The 27,899-nt window shown below is 36.5% G+C and overlaps 2 long non-coding RNA genes across 4 annotated transcripts in view; both read left to right on the forward strand.

Annotated features, from left to right (window-relative positions):
* LOC133096220 (uncharacterized) overlaps positions 1 to 27,899 on the forward strand; it is a 77,598-nt gene that overhangs the window by 13,277 nt on the left and 36,422 nt on the right. The gene's annotated exons all lie outside the window — the stretch shown is intronic.
* On the forward strand, positions 323 to 10,517 carry LOC133096703 (uncharacterized). Its single transcript, XR_009701805.1, has 3 exons — positions 323 to 366; positions 2,386 to 2,518; positions 10,487 to 10,517. It is a non-coding gene; the product is annotated as an uncharacterized LOC133096703 (long non-coding RNA).

A 27,899-nucleotide genomic window follows, 5' to 3' on the forward strand; every position in this document is an offset into this window, starting at 1 on the left:
TCTCCATTATGAAGTCAGATTATGAGGGTCTACAATTGCTGTTCAGCTAGAACAGGCTGACTTGGTAGCAATTTGTCTACGAGGCTGTCTCCAGCAGCTGGTGGCTAAAAGAGTAGGTCTCCGCATGTGCTGCCAGAATCTTAAACATTTATATAGAGGTCTTCACTGGGTTCAGTCACGGATTCGGTACAGAGAGTCTCAAGAACACCTTACTCTCTCAAGGTTGTGTGTTTGAAACAGCTCCTAAGCCTGAGGGTCTACAAGCTGCAGGAAGACGAGACCACCCGGGGCGGCCTGCAAGCCGTGATTCTTGCCAGGAACCCCGCTGCTGCTGTTGTGGAATCCGGCTTCCCCCACCGCTCTGCAGTGAGTTTTCAGTGAAGCTTTCTCTCTGTGCTGATGAGATTCATGCTACCTGAGTTGCCCAAAGCCATAGAGCGTGTAAATGTTGGGGCGGGGGTACAAACCCAGCAAATCTGGCTCCAAGGTCTCTGTTACGTCACCCAACGAGAGTGGGGAGGCCACGCACCTAAACGCCTCACCCCCGCGGGGCGCCTCCTCAAACCCACACCGCCGCAGGATAAATCACCCATGCCAGCACTCCTGCGCAGCCACACAAAACCTAAACAACATTTATACACTTGGATATCTTACTATTTCTATTTAGTTAAACTTAATCAAAAACTGAGGTTGTACTTTCTCCCCTAGTTTGACTTGTTCTCCAAGTTCATGTTACCAGGGCTTGCTGCTCTTCCTCTTTTAGAGTTTTGGACCCTTTTTCTTAACCTTGTTCCCTCTGCAACTGCCTACCTTTGAACTATCCATTAAATCGAGACTTTCTTATTTCTCCTGCCATCACTTTAGTTTATGCCCTCATCCATATAAGCCAGTCACGCCTTATATGCCACATATGCCAGCAAACCACTTACCATTTCCTGATCACGCTGTGCTCTTTTGCCTTATGCCTTTGAACATGCTGTTGCTGCCTGATGTGCTCTATTATTATATTTTTACACACATTTATTTCTTCTTCATCTGTGCTTATGTCATACTTTCACGCTATTATAGAACTTACAGTGCCTTACCACTAGGCAAGTTAAGAGTAGACAGCATGTTTTACACATCTCTATTTCCTTTGAATCTAGACTATTAAATGTTGGTACAGGTGTAAAAGAATTTAGGCAAGCTTAACACTGAATGGGCCTCCCAAATCTTCTTTCCCTTCATAAGCCACATAAATAATGTTCTTCTCATTCTGCATTCCTGACCCACACTCTTCAATAACTCTGTACCTACTTCTCCCGCAAGTAAATCCACCATTTGTCTGTTGTTATGGCCCATCCTCTTAGCCTACCCCACTATTTGCAGTCAGGTTCTACTCTAGTTTACCTTTTACTTCAGTCTTTTCCTAAGGTATACAAAGAATTCAAACAAGCTCTTGAAATCTTGTTCACTTATCTGCTGCTTTAATGGAAGCTAAGCTCCACCTGGTGGTAGAATTTGCTTATCTTGTTTGGACTTGAGCACATGCAGTGACATCAATTCAGCAGGGAAACAAATTTGTACACATCTCTATATATGCAAACATGTATATATATGTATTACATATGTGTGTGAGTGTGTGTTTTGCAGGCTTTCCTCTGTCACAAAAGTAGTGAAATATGCTTGTTAATTTATTTTACCGACATTGACATTTAAAACACGGCATTCAGCATTTGATTATTATGAATGTTGCATGATATTCAGGCTCTCAGCAATGACCAGAGTGATCTTAGTGTGATAATCACAAACCAAATATTTCCTACCACCCCTGTCCCACATCCAAATTGGTTTTCGAAAGGACTTAATTTATGCTTTGGTACTAAAGGAAGTTTATTTAAAGGCCTTTATGATTCATATAAAATTATAAAAATAAAATGGAAAAATGTTTGAAAATATTAACTCAAGTCATATTTTAAAGCAGGATAGTGCAACCCTTTACTCAGTACACGAGTATGTTCTTTCTCTCTCACAAGCAAGGGAGTGCAGTATTATGTTTACCCTTTATGTTGAGCGACATTTTGTAGCATATAGCTTTATGAAGACTAGAAAATTAGCCAGAGTTTACACACTGGAAGCTCTGCAGCTGGATTTAACCCACAGATATGTTTTTTCATGTTTCTACTAAAATATGAAATAATTGCCTCTGTTTGAAAATTGGAAAATTTCATTAAAAAAATGCAGCTATCTAGCAATGAGGGGTCTTTTTCTCGCAAATCAAGTGATCTCAACCTGAGGAGTAAGTACCCTTTTTAGATGTGGTGCACACTCTAATTTTCCATAATCCCCACTACTCCTTAACGTATCACACTCTGCCTCCTTTTCTTTATTGCCTGGCTTCTGTAGGCACTGACATTTAGGACCACTGGCATTCATCTGTGATGCCTATCTGAGAAATTCATATTCTGGTCGAAGGAGAAAATGAAGAAAGATGGGTCAATAGCCATCAGAAAAGTGAAAGAAACAACCCAAACAAAAGGTATAAAATTGCTTTCTCTGTAATTTTGCACAACGCCCCACTGGTGGCATAGGTGTACTTCCAATGGTATCATATTTAAGGAAAAGGACTATCCTAACTACTGGCTGACAAATTTTAGAGGTTTCATTTTCCTTCAAATACCAACTCCTGGACTGAGAAATATCTGAAGTTATGTTATTTATTTTCACTTTGCGAGTATTTTAGTTGTTAGGCTAAAAATCTAGGCACCGACATAAATGTATTTGCCTTCTCCACCCAATCAAACCACCTCCTGAACAGTGAATATTGCTACTAAGCCAGTGTTGCCCAGCCTTCCTAACCCGGTCCACATCTAATGAACTTATATATTTCATGCTCCAACACTTTTTTGATTTGCATTTTGTATCTCCCTTTAAAGGGGCGCCTCTTCTATGGTTAGTAGTGACCATGCTTTGACTATCCTCACCGGTTGTAGTTGGGCAGAATAATGGCCTCCCAAAGATGTTCGTATCCTAATCCCCATAACCTGTAAACATATTACATTACATGGCAGAGGAGGATTAGGAGTGAAGATGAAACTAAGACTGCTTATCAGCTGACCTTAAATAGATTACCCTGGATTAAATAGGTGGGTCCAATAATGACAGTGGTCCTTAAAAGTGGAGACAGAGGCCAGGAGGAGCCTCGGAGGTGTGACCATGGAAGAGTGGTCAGAGTGATGCAACATTGTTGGCTTTGAACAGAAGAAGGGGCCACAAACCAAGGCATGTGGGTGTCCTTTAGAAGCTGGAAAAGGCAAGGAAACAGATTTGCCTCTAGAAATGCAGCTCTGCTGACACCTTGATTTTAGACCAGGGAGCTCTGTGTTAGAATTCCATCCTATAAAACTGTAAGATAATAAGTCTGTGTTGTTTTAAGCCACCAAGTTTGTGGTAATTTATTACAACAACAATGAAAAACTAGTATACTGGCAAAGAAGTTTCCTTTGAAGTTTGTTCTCTGACATTTTTGTTATGAAAAAGCATATTTTTTCAAGATAAAAATTGTACTAAAACATAATTTTTGGAACAATGCAAGTTTCTTCCTGCTTTCTTCTCCTCCTTTTCTTTTCCCTGTCTTGAGAATCATTGTTTTAACCCACTCCTACCCCTCCATAGCAGAGAGAGAAGGTCACGGTTGAAGAACTGTGCTCCTACAGTGTGGAGCTGCAAATAGGAAACCTATGGTTGAAAGAGCTAACAAAAGGTAGAAGGCAGCAAAAAACAAACAAAAAACCTTACTTTTATTTTTCCCAAGATTCCTATAATCTCTGCACCATAGAAGATTTTTTTTTTCTGTTGCTTTTGAACCACAAAACTGCTGAACTATTTTGCAGCCCACTGAGAGTGATGCTGCATAAACTTTTCCATGAGATTATGGCACAGTAAGAACCTGTTGTGGTCTGTGTGGTATCATCGACAGGCACTTATACGTACACTTAACTAGAATTCTTAATACATTATAAAGTATCAACCTGAAAATAGAGTATCTACTGAAAACTTTTTCACATTAAGTTTATAAATTTTCATGATGCTATTTTCTGGAAGTTTAAGAAACTCTCATTAGTTAGGATCAGACTAATTTCACTCATCATCTTGGTATTCATGTCATTAAACATAACACATTATATATAGTAGCTGCTCAATATATGGGTGAGTGAATAAATCCAGCTTTTCAATGTATTGGCACTTTCTCCGGTTTAGCCAAAAGTAGGATATAAAGCTGTGGTTTTCTCGTCTCAGCTTTGCTCTGGGATTCTCAGAGTATAATTTCTCCGAGCTCAAGGTGGTCCTAGAATTTAAAGATAGATATTTTTCAATATGGCCTCTAAATGTTAGACAACTATGTAATTTAGTGCTTATTCAAAGAAACCAAATACCTTTCCCAGAAGGGAAATTGAATCAGGAGATGTCACGTTGCCCTTCAAAAGGCAATTTCTAAGGGACTTGAAAGGGTTGAATTTTAGAGCCTACCTTCCTCCACCCCCACTCCTTTATAAGGACCTGTGAAGAAGGTTTTTTAGTCCCTGATGCTGATTCTTACACTTTCATATCTATACTGAAAATCATGTGGAGATATTGTTAATTATGTTGCGTACCATGCAGCATCCCTAGAAATTCAGATTGGGTAGGCCTTGGGTTGCATCGTGGAAATTGTGTTTTGTAAAAATTGTACACATGTGCTGCAGGTGACATCGAAGGCCAGGCTGTGAGAAATGTTGCCTTAGGTTGCTTGATGTGCCTATATAGTTGTTCACGTGTACAAGCATCATTGTGTGCCCATGTACTCTAATCTACAAAGAAATCCACTGCTCTCCAGTTGCCCATATCCCCATACCTCTCCTCTGCCTCCCACCTGCCCCCTCACCCAATCGTGTAATGATTTTCCAAAGCCATGCTTCCCCCCCACCCCAAGACCTAGGGTGGTAGATACAATTAAAATTATTATAGTAGAAAAAGTCCTGTAATTCTCCTCTGGGGAAGGTGGCGCTTTGCTTCTGAAAAGGGCTGAACTTCCTTTTCTGTGGGTTAATGGATCTGGGCTAGATAAGTATGTGTCTTGCATGTTCCTGTCTCTTTCTTTAAATATGTCTCTTCCATCCTACATCGATAGTGCCCTGCCTCCAGGGTTTCCCTCACCATGACACAGTATAAGACCTGTCCTAAGTCTCATTGATCTCCACACCTTTCCTCACTCCTTCTTACCACCAAAACACCTCTATCAGCAGCAGATAATCAGAAAGCCAAGTTAATCTGTCAAATGGTATAAATGAGAATTTGTAAGTATTGGTGAACCCAAGCATTAAACGTGGGGCTTCATGTTCATCAGTAGTGAGCATGGCTTACGCATCTACTGAGTTGTACGTTCTGTGCTAGCGCAAAGGAGCAAAGGGCAGGAGGATTTTCTGCTCAAGGGGCATTAACGCAATGGTGGGAATTTCAGTATGAAGCCTTCTAAATCGGGGAGATGAATCTGAGGGTACGTAAGGTAGGTATACCTTGTCCCTTTACTGAGACTAAGTGTTCAGATGTTTTTGCTTCACCCTTTGGGCAGTAAGACCCTTGAGGTCTTTTAGGCTTCACACAAGGCTCCTCTACTACTGTAGACTGGCAAAAAATAATCAGTTGCACTAGTTCTTCCACCACATAGAAATTAATTAAGTAGTTTCATACAAAGTGAAAGGATCTTTTTTTTTTAATTCAAATTAACAAATATTTATTGGGCATATTTGTCTCCATAAACTCTTTGTTATTTGGTACAACACTCAGTTTTGGATATGATGGGCAACGGTATTATATAATGGCAAATAAAGCAATGATTGTATATTTGTAATTTCATGGATTATTAATAGGGCATTCTTATTTTGTTACCCCCGCCTGAGACAATGTATTTTTAAAATAGCTTCTTAATGCTACTGTTTTTCACTTGTTCAGTGGCTACTGTTAGGATGAGATATTTTATAAATTTACTTTAGGGTGGGCAAAATGGAAAAGGGAATAAACTCTTCCCAGTTTCTTCAAGAGGTCCAAAAGTGCATGATACGAAGAATGGAATTTGCTTTGATATAAACATAACTTGCTAACAATAGTTATCCCAAGATAGAAACAGTAGCTTTCCTGAGGGAGTGAAACTTAGATCAAACATGATCTGGCTGCCTTTGAGGTTCCTGTATCACAGGGACGGTTGACTAAGTAATCTGCAAAGACCCTTCCCACTGAGGATCAGAATCCTAAAACTCAGAATGCACTGGCGTGTGTAGGGAGGTTGCTGAACTGTCCCTTTAAAAAATGCCCACTAGAGGGAGTATAACATCATAAATATTGCCTTTCAGTTGTTGCCTTACTTCTGGTAAGCCAGCAAGACAGCAAGATTCAAGGGCAAATACCTAGAATTTATTTCATACTTTTAAAAATGTTTTTCTCATTAAAATCTTATGGACTATTTTGATAAGCGAAGGAAATTTTCTTCTAAAAAGTTAGTGTAGCATATAGTGTGTAACATTAATATTATTTGTATATGTAAAGAATTCCGAATTTTAAATGACTGGCGGAAATAGAATCCAGATCACTTATTCGTGGTTATCAGTGTAAAACATCTTGGTTCTACATGGAGTATGTTTCGCCAAATGTTGTTAGTCTGTTGTTACTATTGTTTTATTTGTCGTGGATATAATTCCATAATCTCCCTGTATGTTATAGTTTTCCCAGACATTTAAGATAAACTATTCCACTGGACAACTGGTTTGATTACACAGTATCAAAATCAAATGTTTCATTCTTAAATTTTTAAAAGAACCTGCCAGTCTGTCTTAGGAAAATTAAAAATGGGTATTTTTCAGAGATAAAAGCACATTCATTCTCTTTCTATTGTGGGTGGTTCTGCATTTAACTCTATTTTTTCCATTAAAATTTTCTTATTTTTTTCCCATAATTTTGACATGAAGTCTCCAAGTTCTGTTTTGGATTGGACTTTTAATATTTGAATATTTGGAGAAACAAGTTTTAAAATATTATAATCTATTTTGAAGCACTGGCCATTAAAACATCAAAAGTTCAAAAGCAAAATATTTATGAAAGATTGAGGTATTAGCCTTTTATTGGTAAAATATATTTTAAACTAGAATTTACATAATCTTCATCAAGGAGAAAGAAGCACATATATATTATTTCAAATATATTTTAATTTCTTAGCATCTTAACTTAATTTGAAGTGCATCTCTAACAGATCTCTTTTTTTCTTACCTTACTGTCAGCATCACTGGCCACAAAATAAACTTCCCTAAACTTCTCTAGTTCACTGAAAATTGTTACTTCTATTTAAATTGAGAATTTTCTTTTTCTTTTCCATTACAATTTAAAAAAAACCCAAAAACCTACAGCTTGGCAAGTGATGTGTCAATGTGGAAACAGTAAGTTACTTTGATTCTGCATTGCCGTCTAATAAGTGATTTGGGGTAGGGGTAACTTCTTGTTATGCTCCTTGGTTTCTTTCTTCCCGTCTGCTTCTGCTTGCCTGGATGATGCTGTCACCGGGTCGGCTCTTCCATTACGCCCTATGTGAAAAAAGCCAATATCCAACCTTCCTCAAAAGCCAGGTTTATTTGTTATATTTTTGTTTTATTTATATTTAGAAAAATTTAGTATGAAATTAATACATACTTGTAAACAACCAAAAAATATGTAAATACTGATACTGAAGGACAGAAATTAAAAGGTAAATTTTTTTTCCTTCTCTTAGGTTTCGCTATCCCTCTGGTGCAATTTGAATCTTTCCAGATACTTTGTAGCACATGCAATCCTGTATATATATATATATACACACGTTTTTATACATGGATATTTCTTTTGCCTTTTTTTTTTAAACAAAAATGGAATCATATGAAAAATACTCTTCTGTGGACTGCTGTTTTCACTAACAATGTATTTTTAAGATGTTCCTGTGTCAGTACTTACAGAATTACTTCATTTTCTTTTATAGTTGTGTAAAATCCCATATTTTATTTAGACTCTAGTTTCCTATTGATAGACATTTAAATTGTTTCCCCTATTGCATTATCTCAAATAGTGCTGCAGTGCAGGAATTTGAATATCATCTTTGGGATCTTGTGCATTTCCTACGTTTTTGTGGTTAAAACGCAATAGATGCTGAAAGCGTGGCTGGCTAACTATTTACTTTTTATTCATGGCCTGTTTCCACAGGGCTTTTAAGATGTCTGTGTTTTATATTGCTCTGTGTCTGTGAAAGATATTTACTTTTATCGACAAAACATGTTGGTTGCCAACAATCAGATTTCAAAAGAAAAAAATGCTAATTTCTCTGAGTGTATCTTTACTAGAAAGTGAAAGAGAGATCATTTGTCTCTAATTCAGGTGGAAAACTCTTAAGATTGGAGGGAAAAAAATGAATTAGCAGAATCACTGTGACTTTAGATCATGTTGATCAAATGTGAGATTAAGTATTGGATGTTAATATTTTTGTTGTTAATTAATGGCGAAATTGAATGGTTAGGTAAAAATGACTTGGGCACACACTCTAGAGTAGTCTGCAGTAATTAAAAGCAACAAACTAGATGTACACAAAATAACATGAAGATACTGTAAGAACACTGGGATGAATGAATAAAAGTAATAAACAGATTGAATCAAAATTTTTACAAACCAATAACCTTTATAGATTATTAGGTTATAAATCAATGCACTTTATATTAGAACATACACAAAACATTATTACACAAGAATTCCTAGGAGTTCAAGGCTGTCAAATATGTTAGCATGGTTCTAGAAGGAAAAGTGAAATGGGATTGGGGAATAGACATAAAAGACAATCATCAGAAAATAAAACTCAAAGAAAGAATAAGTATTTAGACAGTGCTTTCATGATTTTTCAGATACTGAAGAGCCTTTTTGTAGAAATGAGTGGTTTATTTCCCATGAACATTTCCTAAATTGACTTGTTCTTTGAATGTTGTTTTTCTTTCAAGTTGACAGTTCCTAGAATGGGCAGAAAAGATGCAATACTAATATTCCTCAAATGTAGTGATGGGAATTAGTGGTATCTAGCTACCCCTCTGTGGCTGGGAATGATGGTATATTTTGGAAATAACTATAATTAGGGGTCATTGTTCAAGGTGGTTAAATTGCTAGGAAGATGAGAGATATATGATTGTATCAAAGCTTTCTTATAACATGACTCCTAAGTAAGGACACCAAAACAGCCCAGGTAACTAGCTGTTTGAACCCTCCATCCAGACTATCTGAGGAGATGTTCCAGGAGCTGGGCCTGAGAGTGGGTAGAACTGCCCAACAGGCCAGGTCCAGAGCCAAAGAAAAGTCAAGACTGCATCCGGAGTGAATTATAAAAACAAAAGGCTAAAACTTACATAGCACTTGCTGTGTGCCAGGCCGGTTCTAAGCACTTTACATGTAATAACCACTCAGTCGTCACAACAAAGCTGCTGGGGAAGGTGAAATGATCAAGACCACCTGTTCAGTGTGGTAGGTGCCAGTGGGCTTGGAGAAGCAGTGAGGAGATGAAATCCAAAGGTCTGTGGGGAAGGCCTGGCAAGATGGGGATAGAAGGATCAGGAAGAAGGGGCTGGAGAAATCCCCAGGGGTGGAGGCCCGGAAGGTTGTATGTATTCTGTGCCCTGGCCTTGCTGGGTGGAAGCAGGAGCTCTGAGGGCTGCCCAGGCCATTTGTATCCCACAGGGATTTCAATCCTCTTCATCCCTGGGGCCTCAGAGAAGAGTTCAGAAAAGTAAGGTTGGCAGTGTGGAGACAGCCAAGTCAGGATTCTTGACATGTGATATTCTTTGTTTTGGTGAGGTTGGCAGCCCTCTCTTTGTCTCCTTTCTGGATGATTAAAAACCCCAAACATCATGAGCCGGATGTTTGAATGTTTTTAAACCTTGTAATTTTGTAAATTGTCTGTTCCTGGCCCCCTTCCCCACACTTTTGCCCCAGCTGATATCATGATGCTTTCGCCTTCAATTTCTTAGTTTCTGTTGACTTTCGAATGAAGAAAGTGTGATCTGAGTTTGTTTTCTCAGCAAGGTGATGGCAAAAGGATATTTATAGTGTTGAGGAATTTTTATTTTCTCTCAGACATCTAGGATGAGTAGTATATTTTAGACCCTACTCTCCAGGATATCTCTCTTCTGCTGAGATAATAAAATTGATCAGATGTTTTGAGGTTAAGTAAACTGTTGTAATAATCTGGCAGCTGCCTGCTGGTTGTGGTTTTCAAAAGCAATTACTCACTCTGGAGTCAACTTTGAACTCTACATTTTAATTGAAAAGGCTAATTGTAGGCGATTGCTCCTGATTTAGCATTTGATTTGGCACATTAGGAAGTAAAAGGACATTGGGAAGGGAGGGGAGAGGAAGAGAAAGTAAGTAAAGTGTTGCCGAGCTCAAATTCCTGTTTATATATGAGTGTTTTCATACACAGCACATCGTATGCTAACTGGAGAAACAGCAGTTGGACTAAAAAGTCTCTGAGGCACCTGTCTGAGGTTAGTCTGCAAAATCCTTATTTTGGGCTTCTTTGCTTCTGTCTCTCTCTCTCTCTCTCTCTCTCTCTCTCTCCCTTTTTCTCTCCCTCTCTCTTCCTTCCTCCTCCCCCCCCCCCCGCCCCTGGTTAATTTCTTAATTTTATTTCAAATGTGAAATTTCAGGAATAATTTTCAAGAATATTATCAGACCATGCTTATATATCTGATTAGGAGCTTATTTCTCAAATTCTTGGTTATGCTAATAGGTGGAGACTGCTATTTGTTTTCACTAAAACCTAGCTAACAATTTTACTTAAAATCAGCAAGAGATAGAGATTATTTATGTGTGTCCACAAGAACAAATCACTTCCCTATGGGAATTGTTATAAATTGGATTACAAGAAAGATACAAAACATCCAAAAAGAAATATAGCTGCACCCAAATTTACATCCAGGACAATTAGTAGCGTTATTAAAATGGCCAGAAAGTTGCTTTTAGAATTGAGCTGAGAAGTGTGAGAACTTGTACTTCTGCAGTCTTGTCCCCACCTAAAAGCAAATGTAGTACTTTTACATTTACTGGGCACAGATGATACTATGCATTTTATAGAAATACATCCTCTAAATTAAAAAATATATATACATATGTATATGACTCCTTTGGACTTTATGCTTTTAGATCAATTGGCAAACTGTGCTGGGAATTTCCTGTGAATCTGATAAAATGTTGATAGCCTAAATTAAGGCTGAAATGAAAGGCATGAACATATGAATTGTTTAATTTTATAATATGTTTCAAAATGCTAGTTACATATGACTTGAAAATCCACTTTATTTTTAGACTTTTGTGGAATGCAGGTTGGGCTCATTACAGTTCTGTTGATATTTTCATTGACCTCGTAAACATAATTTAATCTCTATGCATCAGCTTTCTGATCTGTAAAAATAAGATAAATATTCTTCCCACACACTTTGCACTCAGAACTCCTCTGTTGAAACAATAAACAGGGTTGTAATATATGAATGTGAGTACTGCTTCAGAATCCAATGTCTTTATCAACAACAAAGAAGAGCTGACATTTATTTGGTGTTTCAGTATTAAATTGGAAGATACTACAGTTAATGAAAAAAAGAAACATCTGTGTTGCTATTAGGAGGATTATTCTGAAATATGGATATCACTGGAAATGTCAGCTGCCTGCTGCACAATTTCCAAGAGGCATTTTTTGTGATCCCAGTATTCATAGAGGTCCTCAAGTAAAATTGACACAAGGAGAGGAAAACCTTATAGACAGGAGGACTTCAATTAAACACACTTAGTTCCTTCAAAATATCTTAAAATCAAATCTATTTGTGTATTTTTACTCTCTACTTTTGGCAAAGTACCTTGCTTTAGAAAGTAGGGAAAAAAGATGACTTTTGTGGTAAGATTAAAGAAACGTGGTTTTTTTCTACGAAAGAAAAGATTGAAGAGAAAGTTAAGCTTTTCAGATAATGTTATTAGAGGCAGAATTTAGACACAATGGATTAATACTTAAGTCATGGAAAAGATTCATATTTGAGGTAGGAAAAATATTTAGTTACATGATGGTTCCTAAAAATACCATGAGATTATGGAGGTAAATCGAATTTTCCCCTTTGATGATCTTAGAACGTAGAGAAGACATGTCTGAAATGCCAGTTCTAGAGTCTGAATTTCAAAAACAAAACAAAACCAAAAACCCTTCTAACATGATGGTATAATAGTCATTTCAGAACGCTGCTCTGGAAACACAAGATAGGGTTACACCTCAGCCAAATTGTCAGCTTTTGCCCGAAGGCATGTTACAAAATCCTGACAAGCCTCAGTTTCCTCATCTGTAAAATACAGGGAGATTAATAATACCTATCTTGCTGGATTATGTTTAAGATTAAATGAGTGACTATTAACTAATTTCCTACTAATTTGTTTAAGATAAAACGGCCCAATATGTTCTAGCTACTATTATCCCATTACTCAATATCTGTGTTTTATAATTAATCATAACTGAGCTTCCTCAAAATTATCACAAGGGAATTGTAGAAATCAAAACACAAAGTCACATTTGACATGAAAAATAAAACAAATTTTCAGGAAAGTTAAGAACATGTACAATGAATCCATTGTTTAAATTTGGGTATTTGGATGGACTTCAGTTGTCAAAGCTTCTAGAAAAAGAAAACGTGATGATTGAAAAGAAACTGAAGTTTTAGGAATTCTTTCACCCCATTAGCAGACATACACCATTATGATCAAATTATTAGAATAGAAAAAAATTCAGGCAGGAATAACTTCATGTCTTGAGGTAATTTCCTGCATTATTTCTAGAAACATATTTGATGAGGGACTAAATTAGTGGCAAATTTGTCTGTTTTCAAGAAAAATGAAAGGCCAGAATTGAACTGATGACATAGCTGAAAATTTTACAACTACCAATGGCTACTGGGGTTTTATTGTGGTTAAACCGCATACTTGAATTTCTATAGCAGTACCTTATTGCCATAGGGGATAAAATAGGCTATTCTTTTCTATTGTCTGGCATACAGACATGTCAGTACCTCACCACCAGAGTTACCTGAATTTCTCCCCCCTAAAAAGGACTGGTGTGTGTGTGGGGCGGGGGGTGTCCCTTGAGAGGATTCACAGAATGGCGTGTAGGTCACCAGCGACTACCCACTGTAGGATCATGTTCACTGAGAGTGCTATAGTCAGAGTAGCGGCAGGACTCTCAGCGCCTCTGGTTACTGGACCCATCTGCTCTTAGCTTTGGTGGAGGTTTGATTTTGAAGACGGCCTTTTGCTTTGCAGACATACGCTTGAGTCTTATTGAGATAATTTGTTGCAAAGAAACTCTGGCTACCGCTCAGGTGAAACAGCTTTCTTTCCATACGGTTTCACTTTACTGGAGGTGAGATCCAAGAACTGCTTTTCAGTGGGAGAAGGATTTCTCCGGGACAGCTTGCTAGGATTTCTTTGTTCAATCTCCTTTCTTTCAAGTTGGTTGAGGGACATCAGATAGGATTCTTGTTTCACCCCGCATGCTTCTTGTCAACTATCTTGCCTTTCACAGTCTGACTACGCAGGGACGTTTACAGCCTTCCACTGGAGTCTGCCAGACCTAGGTGTTATGTGCCATACCTCCAGGGATCATTACCATATGGTATTTTAGGAGAGGACACAGTTCATTTCAATGCAATTCAAATGAGCAGATTTCTTTTCTTTATTACACCATTGCATTTGGAGGCAATCCACCAGAGGCAGAATCTAACTCTCAAAGGAACGCTCTGCCCACTCTGTCCATTTAACAGGACATTTGGCTCAAAAATCTAGTCGGTTGATCACACATGTGCAACAGATGTGTGAGCATGCGTAGCGAAAATAAAAAATAAAAAATCCCAGCAGTGTACTGTGGGAAATGTAGCAGAACTACTGGAAAACAGGACACAAAGAAGTCTGGTACTAAAACTTTGATTTTTGTTGTTGGAGGGCAATGTTTTTTAATTAATCTTTCCCTCCTTTCGTAGGAGGAAAAGGTATAGGTTTCCACTATGATTTTGCAGTGATCATTCATGTAACACTGGTGAGGAAACTTGGTTCATTTTCACAGACCTCCTCTTATAAAGATATAATTCTAAATTCTAAATATTTTGACCAGAATTTTTTGGGCCCCTGCTTCTCAGGAACTGAATGTTGGCATACTTCCACTGAAAAAACCACCCATTTACAAGAGAGGATATCAGAAATATACATCCTTTCATCCATGCTTCACAGGCTTATATGGAAAGAGAGAGCACCAGCTGTTTTTCTCATGGTGAATAAGGGTTACTTGGGGAAATCTCTCTTCCTGTTTTTATATGGACAACTAAATTGTTGCATAGCCAGTTAATTCTGGTTAGGTCAACAGCACAAGGTTAATTATTGGAACCTTCCTCTTTTGCCTGTGTGACAGTAAAAGATTAATAGGAACCAAAAGAAGAAAATGAAATATAGTGACTTATTCTAGAAGTGCTGTTTATTTGGGAAATTTAAATTTTGCTTTTATTATATTTGAAAGGATTTATACATAATCATCTTTGTCTTCTAGGAAATAGAAGTTTGAAAAACTGTGATGTGAATTAATTCAGAAACCTGAGTAATATGAAATTAATCAGATTCAGAAGGATTTTATAATATGTTAAAATATTTAGAAAAAATATCACTTTTATTTTGTAATAGGAACATTTTTTTTTAAAGGGGAACAATTGGCATACCTATGAGATAACTTTGAAATTGTTTTCCTGTTCTCTGTTATACCTCAGTTTGGCTTGGATAATTTTATAACTTTTTTTTTTAAACTAGGCTATGATGCAACATTCTCTTTCTAACCTTGGGTTTAATTAACACATCAAAGGACACATGGACTGATTCCCTTCAATGTACTATAATATATTTTTATCCAGCTGCATGTTATTATATAACCTCAGAGTAAAGCAACCGTATCACTGTTGATATATTCAACTTCTGTCCTTTGGATTTGGTCAGCATTGCATGTGGAAGCAGAAACCCACCCTGTATTGTTATACGGATGGTTTTTCATTCATATCCTTGTTACTCTTAATAAATGTCTCAAAGAAAAATATTCTGCAGCAGCCACTCAGAGAGAAGCAGAAAATGGCAAAACCACAGCATAGAAGGAAACCTATGTGAAAACACTGGTTGTGTCTTCCTGGATACAGAAAACAAATAGAGCTTTTGAAAGAGCTTGCCAATATATGCCTGCCAAATAAAATATTGTTTTATGAAGTCAGGAAAAAACTAATTTTAAAGGTTATTGTAGGTTATTTGTGGTCACTTCTGGTGTGCATACAACATGATGTCATCCTGAACTCTTCTCTATATATATTTCAGCCTTAGAAGTCTTTTGTCTAAGACTTGATCTCAGCTACTAGAGACATCTAAACTAAAATACTCTTATTATTCAATACTCATAAAAATGTAGACTGAAAAAAATTAGAATAGATGGAAAAAAGTCCCAGCCAAGTCCAGGCAAGAAATCATTCAGGCAGATTCATCTTCTGAAATCATACCTACGCTGTAGACATCTTAGGACACAGTTGCTGGAGGACTTCTCAAGTGACTGGAAAGTAGCCACGTGTCCAAATGGCTCTCCTGGAAAATTATTGCCCATTGAGAGGGGGTAGATGGGACCCCTGCCAGAGACATCTCATCTGAGGAATGGGAGCAAGGGGTTCCTTGGGCAGTCCAATTTCTCTCTCCTTCTGGGTGGACCACTTGCCTATAATTCCCAGATATTTTTCACTTTGTTTACATGACCTCCTGCAGCAATTTCTCTTCTTTCCTGTAGCAGGGTTGATTTTTTTTCTTTGTGGGAATTTTTTTGCTTGGAAAACCCCTCTTTGTTGAGGTAGTCCTCAGTAAACTAGGAAATGTCAAATAAACACTGGATGAAGACAGGCTAGAAGGCCGGTGAGATATAGCAATTGAAAATGGGGGAAGCTAAGAAATCTCTTGAGCAAAAAAAAATCAAAACAACATTTGGGCATTGGAAAGAATATATAGTTTTACTGAGATGTGAAAGGAAATGCATGTTTATAGTGGAAAACTGACACTTTAAAAAGTTTATCAGGATACCAAGCTGACATCATTTGCATCGTCTTCAAATTCATTCAAGCATTCAAAAAAATGCTTTTTGAGCATCTCAATGTGCAAGGCATATGGATGTTAGAGAACAAAAGAAATAAGTATATTATAGATACAATAGAAGGTATTAAGTGTTTTGGAGGAAAATAAAACAGGGAAGAAGTGTTCAGAGTTGCTGGGATGGAGGAGCTGTGATTTCAAATTCGGTAATCTGGGGACACCTCACTAAGAAAGTGACATTTGAGCAAAGCATGAAGTTGTGGCTGGAGTGAGCCGTGTTGCTAACTGCGGGAGAGCGTGGCAGGTAGAGGAACAGCAAATGAAGAGCCCCAAGCCTGCAGGACATGTGGTGTGTTGGAGGAACAGCACGAAAACCTGTGTCCGTGCCATGTATGTGGGTATATTAACTTCATCTGCGCATATGTGCAAGGGCACCCCACGCTCCATACATGTAGGCACGTTAAAATGCCTGAGAGATTTGGGGCAAATACATATTTTGGTTACATAATTTTTTCACTATTTACGATTCAGATTTAGGTAAACTGCTCTGTGAAAACTCTGCTCTTTGCATGAGAATGGAAAGCATCTGCAGGTCCAGTGAGGTGAAACACGGATTCTGATGTGTTTGTGGTTATTTTGTCATCTCAGTGATTATATTGTGCTAATGTATATTAAGTACTCCAAACCTATAAATATATCTCATCATGAGATTGGCAATGATTTCTTACTGATCTGTTCTTTTTGGGAAACCTAGTCTGTGAAATTATTCTCTCTTCTCTTTTTGCATAGCTTTGAAGATGATACGAAATGCAAGATTCATTCAGTTCTGATAAAGTAAAGCTTTAGAAAATACATAGTAAAGACAGGACATGGGAAAATGTGGTGAGTTACTAAACAAAATATAGAAAAATAAAAACTGGGATATTATCCCTTTAATACAGTTCTCTACTGTACTGTTTGTTCGTCAACATGGGATAGTTTTAGAAAGGTGTGATTTGGGGTTTCCATGTTCCTGGGTTGTTATTTATCGGGAGAAGTCTCTTGGAAAGCAAATTGGAGGGACGACTGAATTACAACTAGCAATAGGAAGACAAGACTGGAACTTTGCTTTTTTCTTCTTTTAACTGTAGGAGGAAGAGAATACATTTGGTCCCTTGATGAGTTTACGCTCTCTTGACAACATCTAGGGAACTGTGTCCTTTTGATATTGCATAGGTGGCAAACCACCCAATGAGGCATCAGCTACCTTACTAAGGGATACGTTTATAGCTTGTCATTCCTGATCCTACATGAAGAGAGGGGGAAAATGTTGTTCTCCAAAATTTTCTTCAGTTGTGAAGCCTGTTTAAAAACACAAACAAACAAACAAAAGCACCACCAAAGGAACTTGGTACAAGGTTAACTAGGGACAGACAGAATGGGACTGACTCAGAGGTGAGTCATGCTAGCTGGTCCTGGGTCACTGCTAGGTTCACTGATTGAACCTCAGACGTGGAGGGAGCACTGTCGTCTCTCTTCGGGTGTGCTCCAGTTAAGGGGCACTGCTGTTCAGAGGGCTGAGCTGCCATCTGTGGAGCCCTGAGGGATCTCTAAATTCCCGTTGTGCTCTGGCTATAAATTAGCTTGAATGATCAGCTTGAATGATCCCAGCGATTCTCAGTTGCCTCTTTCTGTTCCTCCTCCATGACTGACATGCATCTCAGCTCACGTGTAGTGGTGATTACAAAATATTTTATAAGCTGTTGAAGAAACTTCCTGCAGTTCAGCTCTGGGATTTATTTAGACTCTCTTGCTGCAAAGGAGGAGAGATATCATTATACCTCATGATATGGGATAGCATATATGGACAAAGAAGTAAAAATAGTGTCAAGTGGAGGATGTAAGAGAAGGCTGGGCAGCCACTAGTTGCATGAATGATAAGAGCTCTGTGCAAGAGTCCTTTTGTATTAGTTTTGTGTTATTTATTTATCCATTTATCGATTCAGATGCAGGTGGTTCATTTTAATAGGAAAAAGATCACCTAGTACAGGAGGGCTTATAATGAAAAACAGCAGTTTTCTAATCCACATGTCTTTCTACCCACAGTTCTGCTCCAAAGAGGCAGCTACTTCTAAGTTCTAATTTTGTGTTCTGCTACTTGTTTTTATTTTTAATCTAAAACATTTATTTCCCTAAGGCTAATGTTTTAAAAAAATTTTTTTATAAGAATATTTTAGGTTCACAGCAAAACTGAGCGGAAGCTATAGAGATTTCCCGTATACTCTTGGCCCCATACATGCACAGCCTCCCTCATTACCAACATCATCCTCCACCAGACCAGTACAGTTGTTACAATTGATGAATCTATATTAACATATCATAATGACCCAAAGTCTATAGTTTACATCATAGTTGCCTCTTGGTTTTGTACATTCTATGGGTTTGGACAAATGTATAATGACATGTATCATTATGTTATCACACAGAATATTTTCAGTGCCCTAAAAATCCTTTGTGCTGTTTATTCATCCTTCCCCCTCCCTCAACTCATGGCAACCACTGATCCTTTTAAATTTCCATAATTTTTGCCTTTTCCAGAATGCAATATAATTGAAATGACATGGTATGTAGCCTTCTCAGATGGGCTTCTTTCACTTAGTCATATGTTTTTAAGGTTGCTTTAAGTCTTTTCGTGGCTTGATAGCTCATTTCTATTTAGTACTGAGTAATAATCCATTGCTTGCATGTACCCATTCACCTACTGAAGGTGATCTTGGTTGCTTCCAAGTCTTAGAAATTATGAATAAGCTGCTATGCACATATGTGTGCAGGTATTCGTGTGGATATAAGTTTTCAGCTTTTGGGAGTAAATACCAAGAAGTGTAACTGGCGGATCATATGGTAAGAATATGTTTAGTTTCGTAGGAAACTGCCAAGTTGTCTTCCAAAGTGGCTGTACCATTTTGCATTCCTACCGACAATGTTCTAGAGTCCCTGTCGCTTCACATCCTTGCCAGCGTTTGGTGTTGTCAGTGTTTCAGATTTGAACACTGACCATTCTAGCCATTCTCATAGGTATGCAGTGGTATCTCATTATTGTTTTAATTTTCATTTCCCTGATGGCACATGATGTGGAGCATCTTTTTATATGCTTATTTTACATTTGTGTGCCTTCTTTGGTGAGGTGTCTGTTCAGATCTTTGGCCCATTTTTTAGTCAGGTCATTTATTTTCTCATGGTTGAGTTTTAAAATGTTATTTGTATATTTTGTATAACAGTCCTTTATCAGCTGTGTCTTTTACAAATATTTTCTACCAGTCTGTAGTTTGTCTTCTCATTCTCTTAACATTGTTTTCGCGTAGCAGAAGTTTTTAATTTTAATGAAGTCCAGATTATCAATTCTTTCTTTCATGGATTGTGCCTTTCTTGTTGTATCTGAAGTCATTGCCAGCCCAAGGTCATCCAGGTTTTCTCCCATGTTATCTTCTAGGATTTTCATAGTTTTGTGATTTATACCTAGGTATGTGACCCATTTTCGGTTCATTTTTGTTAAAGGTGTAAGGTCTGTGTTTAGATTCTTTTTTTTTTTTTTTTTTTGCACACCTAGAAGTCCAGTTGTTCTGGCACCATTTGTTGAAGAGACTATCTTTTCTCCTTGTACAGCCTTTGCTTCTTGTCAAAGATCAAATCTGTGTGGGTCTATTAATGGGTTCTCCAGTCTGTTTCATTGATCTTTTTATTCTCTCACTGATACTACACTGTCTTGAATACTGTAGCTTTATAGTAACTCTTGAAATTGAATAGTGTTAGTCCTCCAACTTTGTTCTTCGTCTTCAATACTATGTTGGCTATTCTGGGTCTTTTGCCTCTCCATATAAATTTTAGGATCAGTTTGTTGATATCCACAAAATAACTTGCTGGGGTTTTGATTGGGATTGCATTAAATCTATAGATCAAGTTGGGAAGAACTGACATGTTGATAATATTGAGTCTTCCATGAATATGGAATATCTCTCCATTTATTTCGTTATTCTTTGATTCCATTCATCAGAGTTTTATAGTTTTCCTCACAGAGATCTTGTACATCTTTAGTTAGATTTGTACCCAAATATTTCATCCTTGGGTGCTAATGTAAATGGTATTATGTTTTTAATTTCAGATTCCACTTGTTCATTGCTGGCATATGAAAATGACTGACTTGTATATTAACCTTATAAGCTGCAACTTCGCTATAATTGCTTATTAGTTCCAGGAGTTTTTGGTCAGTTCTTTCAGATTTTCTGCATAGATGATCATGTCATCTGCAAACAGACATTTATTTCTTCCTTCTCAATCTCTATATCTTTTTTTCCCCTTGTCTTATGCATTAGTTAGACATTCCAGTACAGTGTTGAAAAGGAGGACTGAAAGGGGACATCCTTGCCTGATGTTAGTAGGAATGCTATGAGTTTCTCACTATTAAGTGTGATATTAGCTGTAGGTTTTTTGGTAGATTATTTATTAAGTTGAAGATGTTCACTCCCTATATTCCTAGCTTACTGACAGTTTTTATCATAAAGGGATGTTAAATTTTGTGAAATTCTTTTTATGCAACTATTGATAAGATCATGTGATTTTTCTTTTTTGATCTGTTGATGTGATGGATTATATTAATTGATTTTCAAATGTTGAACCAGCCTCACATACCTGGGATAAATCCCACTTGGTTGTGGTGTATAATTCTTTTTATGCATTGTTAGATTCAAATAGTTAATATTTTGTTGAGGATTTTTGCATCTATGTTCATGAGAAATATTGGTCTTTAGTTTTCTTTTCTTATGATGTCTTTGTCTTGTTTTGAAATTAAGGTAATGCTAGCCTCATAAAATGAGTTAGGAAGCAAGTATTTCCTTAGCTTTTATCCTCTGAAAGAGATAGTAGAGAATTGGTATAATTTCTTCCTTAAATGTTTAGTAGAATTTACCAGTGAACCCATCTGGGCCAGGTGCTTTCTGTTTCTGAGGGTTATCAATTATTGATTCATTTTCTCTAATAGATATAAATCTATTCAGATAGTCTATTTCTCCCTGTGTGAATTTTGGCAAATTGTGTCTTTCAATGAATTGGTCCATTTTATCTGTTTTCTAATTTGTGGGAATAGGGTTGTCCATAGTATTCCTTTATTATCCTGTTAATGTCTATGCAATCCATAGTGATGTTCCCTCTTTCATTTTTGATAATAATAATATGTGTCCTCTCTCTTTTAGTCTGGATAGAGGCTTATCAATTTTATTAATCTTTTTAAAGAAATAAATTTTGGTTTCATTGATATTCTCTGTTGATTTCTTATTTTCAATTTTATTGATTTGTGCTCTAATTCTTATTGTTTCTTGTCTTCTGCTTACTTTGGATTTAATTTGCTCTTTTTTTTTTTTTCTAGTCTCCTGAATTGGAAACTTACGTGATTGATTTTTAAATCTTTCTTCTTTTCTAATATATGTATTTGATGCTATAAATATTCCCCCAAGCACTACTTTTTCTGCATCCCAACACATTTTGATAAGTTGGATTTTAATTTTCATTTTGTTTAAAATATTTTAAAATTTCTCTTGAGATTTCTTCTTTAACCCACGTGTTATTTAGAAGTGTGTTGTGTCATCTCCATATATTTTGGGCTTTTCTCAAGTACAGTATCTTTCCCAAATGTCTTTCCGTCATTGATTTCTAGTTTAATCCCATTGTGGTCTAAGAGCAGACATTGAATGATTTCTATCCTTTTAAATTTGTTAAGGTGTATTTTATGGCCCAGAATATCATCTATCTTGGTGAATGTTCCATATGAACTTGAGAAGAATGTGTATTTTGTTGTTGGATGAAGTAATCTTTAGATGTTAATTATATCCAACTGATCGATGATGTTGCTGAGTTCTGCTCTGTCTGAAATTAACATAGCTACTCTTGCTTTCTTTTGATTAGTGTTAGTGTGGTATACTTTTCTCCGTCTATTTACTTTTAATCTATATTTGTGTTTATATTAAAAGTGGTTTTCTTGTAGACAGCGTATAATTGGATCTTGTTTTTAGATCCACTCTGACAACGTCTATCTTTTTTTTTTAACGTATACTTTTTAAAAATTTTTTAAAATTATTTATCTTATTTATTTATTTTTGGCTGCGTTATGTCTGTGTTGCTGTGCGTGGGCTTTTTCTAGTTGTGGTGAGCGGGGGCTACTCTTCGTTGAGGTGCGCGGGCTTCTCATTGCGGTGGCTTCTCTTGTTGCAGAGCATGGGCTCCAGGCACCCAGGCTTCAGGAGCTGTGGCTCGCGGGCTCTGGAGCGCAGGCTCAGTAGTTGCGGCTCATGGGCTTAGTTGCTCCGCGGCACGTGGGATCTTCCCGGACCAGGGTTCGAACCCGTGTCCCCTGCACTGGCAGGCGGATTCTTAACCACTGTGCCACTAGGGAAGCCCAATGTCTTATTTTTTGATTGGTGCATTTAGGCATTCAAAGTGATTATTGATGTAGTTGGATTAATATCTGCTATGTTCATTATTATTTTCTCATTGTTGCCCTTGTTCTTTGTTCCTATTTTTGTCTGATTCTGCTATTTGTTAATTCTGCTGGCTTTCCTTCATGGTGCTTGATTTCCTACATGTTTGGTGATTTTTGAGTATGAGTTAATGTTTCTTTGACGTTTAGCCTGTATTTCCTTAAGGCCTTGGTTTAAGACTGGTGTCCCTCAGAAAAGAAGTTGTTTCTGCCAGTGCCTGTACTTACTACTGATCTTGGACCACTTCAAAATAAGCTCATGACCTAAAATTCTTTAGGTATTCCAGCTAGTATAGCATTGATTTGTAAAATTCACTGACAAACTATTTGTATTTATGAATTCTTAAGTGAGTTAATTTTTTTTCCTCTGCCAGCACCAAATTTCACTTCAGGAAGTTTTTCTTTTTATCATTAGCAGAAAAGGTGTAGGTGGTGGTGGAAGTTGGAAGGGTAGGGTGAGGGTGGGAAAGTAAGAGATTGTAGGAGATAACATTTGCTTATATTCAAATCAAGAATATGGCACCATGTCCTCTCCAGCTTATGTAGAAAAATCATCTGTAAGAGTTCCATATTGGCTTGGCTCTAGGGTTTACTTCATGTTTCCCATGATTTGTGAAATTTTGAAAACTATAGCTCAAGATTACCTGGGTTTGACAAATATCTTCAAGGTAAAACCAAGTTTTTGCCTAAATAATCCTTACCTCTTTATAGCATACCCACAAATTCAACTGATGCTGTGTACATTGTATCCAGCATTTTTAGTTATTTTCAGGGCAAGTTATGTTAGAGTATCTAGGCTTCCCAACTGCCAGAAAATTAGTTCTCCTCATCTACTTTTTGTTGTTCTTGTTAAATTCTCCTTCTATTTTTTTCACTGTTATGAGTGTATTCTTTATTGTTGTTGTTGTTTTTGTTGTTATTGTTTTACTATCATTTTAAGTGGGGTGCCACAGGAAAGGAAAGCAAATATGTGTGCTCAAATTCCTTAAGCTACAAATTATTAAAAAGTCAAATTTTAATTAGAAACTGTTATTTTTTTAAAAGAGAAGACAGCAAGAAACTTTAAAAAATAAGTATGATTATTTTTTATTGTTTTGAAAGTGCAGTTTTTAAGTGAATTAGTGAAAAAGGGTTTTATATTGGACTGGATATATGAATGTTTAGAATACCACAGTTAACATGCTAATGTGATTAGGTATATGTATACAATTAGATACTTAATTTGTTCTTTCAATAAATTCAAAAATCTTTTTCAAGCGTGTACTATATACCATATACTCAATGAAAACATTCACAGAAAGTATATTACTTAATTCATGAATATTTTCTTTCTTTTTGAAATGTATTTAAAGACTAAGGCCACTTTTCTATTTTTTAAGATTATGCATAATTTAATTATTATTTGAGGCTAGTTATATAAATGTAGATTTTTTTAATGTATTAAGTAAAAATATCTGGATATAATATGAAATTTTTTATTTTGCTATTCTTTTAAGAGCACTGGTATGACACAGATTTCCAGCTTCAGATTAGAAAACATGTATTAACATTTCATGAAGAAAGGGAAATTTGGATTATATTTATAATATGGCAAATAGTAAAATAAATATACATTAGATAAGAATATTTCTCTGTGGTTTGGCCCACATAGACACATTCCCTGGATAGCTGACAACTACTCTCTTGGGAAATGTGAACATTAAAAAAATTGTGTGTGTGTGTGTGTGCGGTGGTTTTTTGTTTTTTGGTTTTTTTTGTACTATCAGCTCTAAAATAAGATTGCCTATAGCTATAGCTATAGCAGCTGTCAGACTTGGTAGCCCTTTAGGAAACACGACTAGATAGAGAAACTAGAAGGTATTTATTTTAGACTGATGTAAATCTGAGTTTGGCAAACATTTACTCAGATTCTATGGATTGGAGTACCATGATTCCTGTCAGCTCCATGGATCTCCTGTAGTTAGAGTTGCATCATTGATCAAGTGGATATGTATACTGTTAAAAAGACAAGGAAGAAGTAAATCTTCAACAAGGTATTTCTTCATTAAATTAGTACCAAAATAGCTCTGGCCTGACTCAAGACTAAAATTCAATAGACTGGATCCTTACTATCAAAATTTAAAGGTATTTCAAGTTATGATAAATGTTCAAATTACAGCTGGCTAATCTTGGAGCATCTATTATCACATGTCCTAGTTATGTTGTCCTGATGATAGGAATAAAGTTCTTGTGGAAAATATTTCCTAAACAATATGATAGCAGTACATATTCATAAACAGAAATAGATGTTCATGTTCATTCAGTTTGGGTGGTGGTGGTATTGTTTTTCAAATCATCAATCAGAGCTAAGATTTTTGCAGTGGAGATTTAGGGGTTCTACTACAGCAAGTTCTTTCCCTGGAATGACATTGTAAAATCAGTATAGAATCTTGCCAAGTTTCTTGGTTATTTCTCATAGAAACGCTATGTAAATTTGCTGAGTTAAGAAAAGTAATTTGTAATGTGCTCCAGTTCATTATTATTTTTTTATTAAAATCAGTATCAGGTTATCAGGCAAACCTTCTTAGCAGTGAATTTGGGTGAGCAATTTGAAAATGTGATATATTTGTATGACCACACTAAAGCACTGACCATCTTGTAGAATAATATAATTTCTTTATTAAAAGTAATAAATAATTTATAATTTCTTCATTAAAAGTATAGATGAACATTAGCTGTAGCTGCCCATCTCCTACCATATTAATGGATTTTGGTGGCTTTATTTTCACATGGAATTACACCCATAAGTGCAGCCACTTCAAGACACAAGTCAAGGAAGATGGAGTCCTACTGTGACAAAAAAATTATTAGCATAAAAGAGCATGTCTTTTTATTTTACTCTAAACTAATGTTCAAAATAATCTCTTCATATTTAGAAAGAGGATGTCACATAGTATTAGAAGACACTACATTGCAATTAATAGAATACAAAAATTATTAATGGATTCAAATTTAAGAATGATCTACATTTTTCTCTATGTTATAGCAAGCTCAAGATTATCCTTATAATAATATCACCCTTATTTATTTTTATTTCTATATAATTTCTTAAGAGTAGGAGGAAGTTTGAATTGAGTTAAACCAGATATACAGTGGATTGTATTTAATCTTAGCTATGCCCACAGGAATGTTTTGTTCTAAATTTTCTCATAGAATTCTATATTCTCACTGTTGCAGCCCTTATTATGTTTAATTTTTATTTTTACTTTTGTACATTTCCATCGATGGTAAGCTTCATCAAGGCAAGACCATACTTGTCTGGTTCATATTCTATCCCCAGTACTTACCACAGTGTCTCTCAAAATAAGCTCTCAGTAGGTACTTATTGAATGGATCATTGACTTAGCAAATTACTTCTTTTTTTTTAAATTACCGTCTTAACCGTTTTTATTTATTTTTTTAAATGGCATTTATTTATTTATTTATTTGGCCACACCACACGGCACATGGGATCTTAGTTCCCCAATCAGGGATCGAACCCCCCGCCCCCTGCATTAGAAGTCCCATTGGACCGCCAAGGAAGTCCCAGCAAATTACTTCCTAATGTGAGAGAAGTTTTAACATTTTTTTCTCTAATAAATAAACTCAGAATATCTCTCCAACAAAGATGGCTAAGAAAAAACAGAAAAATAATCAAGAGAAAATACAGGTATACATGATTTTTAAGCTTCCAGCTACTTATACCCTCACCTACAAAGTTTGGTTTAATTTATTTAGGCTCTGGGTGTGCTTACTCAACCTTATTTTTGTGTTTACGCTAGGCTGATTCTCATGGCTACAGACAGAGCTAAAATTAAGTAGGAATTGGAAGAACAGAGGAGAAAAACTGGATTTTTGCCACCAATCTTCATCCTTCCCTAACCCTGAAGACCATTTTTCAAGACTGTGGCAATATAGGTCTCCTTAGAAATAACTGATGAGATAGAGGAACAAAGAATACAAGCCAAATGTCCTGTAAATCTAGGAGCAGAAGCTCTCTGACCCAAGCAGACATTGTTATGACATCCTGTACCTGGATTCATAAAATTCCCTAAGGTAACCACATAATTCAGGCCAGGGATACCTCTGGAAACATTTGTCATTTTTTCAGCTTTTAAGAATGGCTTTGTGTTAGATTTGCATGAATGGCATTGAATATTATAGTTTTGGTAAATGACCTAATTGTCGAGAGTAACATAATATAAATTGTTTATTTCAAAATAACATTTTTCTGTACCTTAGTAGCTTCTTAAACCTTCAGCAATGTTAATAATTCAATTTGGAGACATGTCTGACTGGGAGAGAATTCTATCTCCCATGAGTCACTTCAGTCACCTTCCTAGTTGATGGGGCAAAAGTACCCATTTCAAAAGTGAGTGTAGAAGCACAAAAGAGTGAATGAAGAACTGGACGAGGGGATTGAAGACTGGATGCTAGTCTTGGCTCTGTCACTTAGCATATATGTGATACTGGCTGAGTTATAAGTAGCTGTTCTGATCCTCAGTGTCAGAACTTGTATTTATGATTCTCCCAGCCTGACCTACCTCCTCAGAAATAAGATAATGAACATGAAATCTCATTATACTCCAAGATGCCAAACACGTTTGAGATGTTACACTTAAGTATCTAGGTAAGTGTCAGAGAACTCGAGAATGATGTCATTCAGAAACAGGATTTGGAAGGATAATGGCTATGAAAATAAAAAGATGAGAGAATGGTGATTGGAAGGGAAGAAGAAGCACTTACAATAGTAGCAGAATCAGAAGTCCTAAAGTGAAAATCTTCAACTAGGAGGAAAGAAAGATGAGAATGCTGGAACCACTTGTGACTTTTGTTCCTTTGGCTAAGAACTACAGTGTATTTTTTAAGTGAAGTCTGCCATTGCTTAAGATTGTCAATGAGTGACTTATCAGCCCGGGAAGAGCTATCCTAAAAACGCTTTATTGGCTGACTTTTCTGGAATGGTGATCAATTAAAAATATTTTTACTTGTGCCCTTGACTAAGACAGTTTTGCTGAGCCTAGATGTTGTAGCCAAGAAGAAAAAGCAAACCATCTGAAGCATCTCAGGTACTTGGTCAACATGGGCAACTTGTTTTTTTCACATGGACGATGACACCTTCAAAGAAACAATGCCAAGTAATTGAATTGAGCTAAGACTTCTTAAGCGAAATAATACAATTTTAAGG

The sequence above is a fragment of the Eubalaena glacialis genome, chromosome 8 (assembly GCF_028564815.1).
Source record: "Eubalaena glacialis isolate mEubGla1 chromosome 8, mEubGla1.1.hap2.+ XY, whole genome shotgun sequence".
Lineage (NCBI taxonomy): Eukaryota > Metazoa > Chordata > Mammalia > Artiodactyla > Balaenidae > Eubalaena > Eubalaena glacialis.